The 2603-nt window shown below is 59.9% G+C and overlaps 1 non-coding gene across 1 annotated transcript; it reads right to left on the bottom strand.

Annotated features, from left to right (window-relative positions):
* Positions 1 to 2288: 2288 nt before the first annotated feature.
* On the bottom strand, positions 2289 to 2382 carry TRNAI-UAU (transfer RNA isoleucine (anticodon UAU)). Its single transcript has 2 exons — positions 2345 to 2382; positions 2289 to 2324 (listed from the first exon to the last, which is right to left on the bottom strand). It is a non-coding gene; the product is annotated as a tRNA-Ile (tRNA).
* Between the last annotated feature and the right edge of the window lie 221 nt (positions 2383 to 2603).

The following is a 2603-nucleotide window of genomic DNA, read 5'->3' as shown; positions in this document are numbered from 1 at the left end:
CAGCCTGAGACAACAAAGCCCGACAGCACGGGCTTCAAACCCACCTCTCCAAGAAACCGGAGCCAAAATCCAGCTCCTTGCACCACTCACCTATACCCACCAGACTGCAACACTCCTGTCCTGGTGCATGGGTTGGGCTGGGGGAAGTCTGGATTGCCTCTCGCCAGGGGACCGATGCCCCTTCCGGCTGTCCTTGCAGCACAGTGCGAAACGTGAGCACGCTCTTGCTGCAGGTGGCAGCCAGCAGTGGGAGCGGGCTGCTTTCCGAGGGCAGGCAAGCAGGCTGCGAGGGACATAGCAAGGCCAGTGAGGCAGGGACCTCCCTGGCAGGGCACAGGCCCTCAGCACCCGAGCAAGAAGGGAGAGCTGGTTGAGTGTCAGGAACGAGGGCCAGGCACAGAGCAGTGGTTGCCAGCCAAGTCCAAAGTGCTGAGACGGGTCTGAGGCCAAGCTCTGGAGCCCGGTCAGCCAGGGAAGGGCAGGGTCAGCGAGGTGCATGGCGGCCAGGGCCGGGCATGGCTGCAACGTAGCTCAGGCGAGGAGCAGCTCCCTTCTGCTGAGCCACCTCCGCCACCCAGCGCAGCACTCCTGCAGCTGCAACCTCTCGCCAGGACCTCTCCCAGCAGCAGGAGCAGAGCAAGTGGGGAAAGGACCGTCGCTCTTTGTGGAGGTGCGCCCACAGGCTCACACTGCACCCCAGGGTGCGTGGTGGAGGGGACACTTGAGCAGAAAGAGCCAGGGCTGGGCACGGAGCAGTTCGTATCCCCTGTGCTATGCACCTGCCTTCCCCCCTACACCACCCTCTGTCCAGCTGGCTACGCGGGGCCGCTCTTTGCAGAGTTGTCCTTTCCTCATCGCCAGCCCCTGGACATGCCCCGTAACTGCCTTCAGTCCAGTTCTTTGCCATCCCCAAGAACTGAGACTTCTGAAAAGGTGAATCTAGAGCGTGAGTTTGCCTCCCCTCTCCCAGGGAGGCACATGAGGGCTTGCGCTGTTCGGGTGCTGCTCTGCAAGGACACAGACTCGCATTTTCTGACTTCTCCCTGCTAGCCTGCCGTCACCTGACAGCTCTGGCTGCTCCGCAGGAGGGCAGAAGGCAGGAGGGCAGGAGGCAGGAGGGACAAATGGCCCGAGGAGGAAAGGCAATCACATGGGCAGCTGTGATCGTATAGTGGTTAGTACTCTGCGTTGTGGCCGAATCCGAGTCACAGCAATGGTTTTGCAAAGCCCGCCGGGTGAAAAGGAGAGTTGGAAAAGACACGGGAGGCACCCGCAAGGGTAGGCCAAGGGGTTTGTTTCCAAAGATGCCATGGCCTAGGGAGCTCTTCTGTGCTCTCTGTTCCAAACATTCAGTGGGCTCGTGCCTAAAATGATTTCCTGGTTTCTAGTGATCGTGCAGTGTCTTCTGCTGGGGGGCTGCCGTGACAGCTACCCCTGCTTCTGGGAAAGCAGTCAAGCTTCTCCGTTCTCCAGGCCAAGCTTGAGAACTGAGAGACTCTGCCTGGAAAGTGCCCAGCTTTTCACCTTTCCTTTCCCTTGCCCTTGCTCTCCGTGTTGCAGTCAGGGCACTCTCAGCTCCACACACAAACTGCCCTGCAGCCCCAGCCCACCCGCAACTGCCATCCCACGCCATAGAGACCCCCAACACAAGTAGCTCTTCCCTGGGAGAAAGAAGTCGCTTTTTTTTTTTCTTCAGGGGGAGCGTGTGACTTTTCTGAGGTTATGCCACCATGCTGGAAGTCTTAAGTCCTGTTCCGGCCAAGCTGTAAGCTGGCTGTGGGAAAGAAACCCTCCCTGGAAAGGCAGAGCTGCCTTTCTCCCTTGCCTGCTGCAGAGTGAGAGGCGCTGTGAGGCAGCAGCTTTTGCCTGCAGCTCCACCGCAGTGCTCGCGTGTAGAGAGCCAGGAGTGCTTCCTCCTGGCCTGGCTGCAGGGGGAAAGGCTGGCTAGGAAGGCTCTGCCACAGTGAGGCTGGGCAGCTGGTGCTGGGAGAGTGTCCGCCTGGAGGGCAAATGCTGAAGAGCAAAGGAAAATGTTAGCATCTGCGCCCTGAGTGGGGTCTGGATCCTCTGCGGAAGAGAAGGGAGGAGAGCCCAGCTCTGCCTCCGGGGCCCCAAACCGAGTGCTATGCGGGCAGAGCCCAGGTCAAGCCTGGAACGGCCCCGAGCGCTTCTGGTGTTCCAAGGTGTCTGTATTGGCAGGTCCCGGGATGTCTGGCTTGAGACAGATGTCGCTGCTAGGAAGCTGCACCGCCCAAGGGAAGAGGAGGCACTGCATGATCAAAAGCCCATGCTCCAGGTGAGGCTTGAACTCACACCCTCAGCATCCCTCCGCTTAGCACTGCTGTATAAGTACTGCGCGCTGGCCCATTGCGCCACTGGAGCACGCTTGGAGAGGCGGACTGGAGCCCACGAGCAACCATTGTTGCCTGCGATCACCATGGCTCTTCAGCATTAACCGGGCACCTCAAGTGCTTTCCTCTTTGTCTCGTCCAGCAAGGAGCAGCCATTGCGTGCCAGGCTTGCAACATTCACCAGGGCACGGAGTGCCAGGGCAAAGTGCCCCTCGGCAGGGTTTAGCTGGCTAGAGGCAGGAAAAGGGAGGC

The sequence above is a fragment of the Struthio camelus genome, chromosome 10 (assembly GCF_040807025.1).
Source record: "Struthio camelus isolate bStrCam1 chromosome 10, bStrCam1.hap1, whole genome shotgun sequence".
Taxonomy (NCBI): domain Eukaryota; kingdom Metazoa; phylum Chordata; class Aves; order Struthioniformes; family Struthionidae; genus Struthio; species Struthio camelus.
Note: the sequence above shows the minus strand (reverse complement) of the source record. Positions and strands in the feature narration are given on the sequence as shown.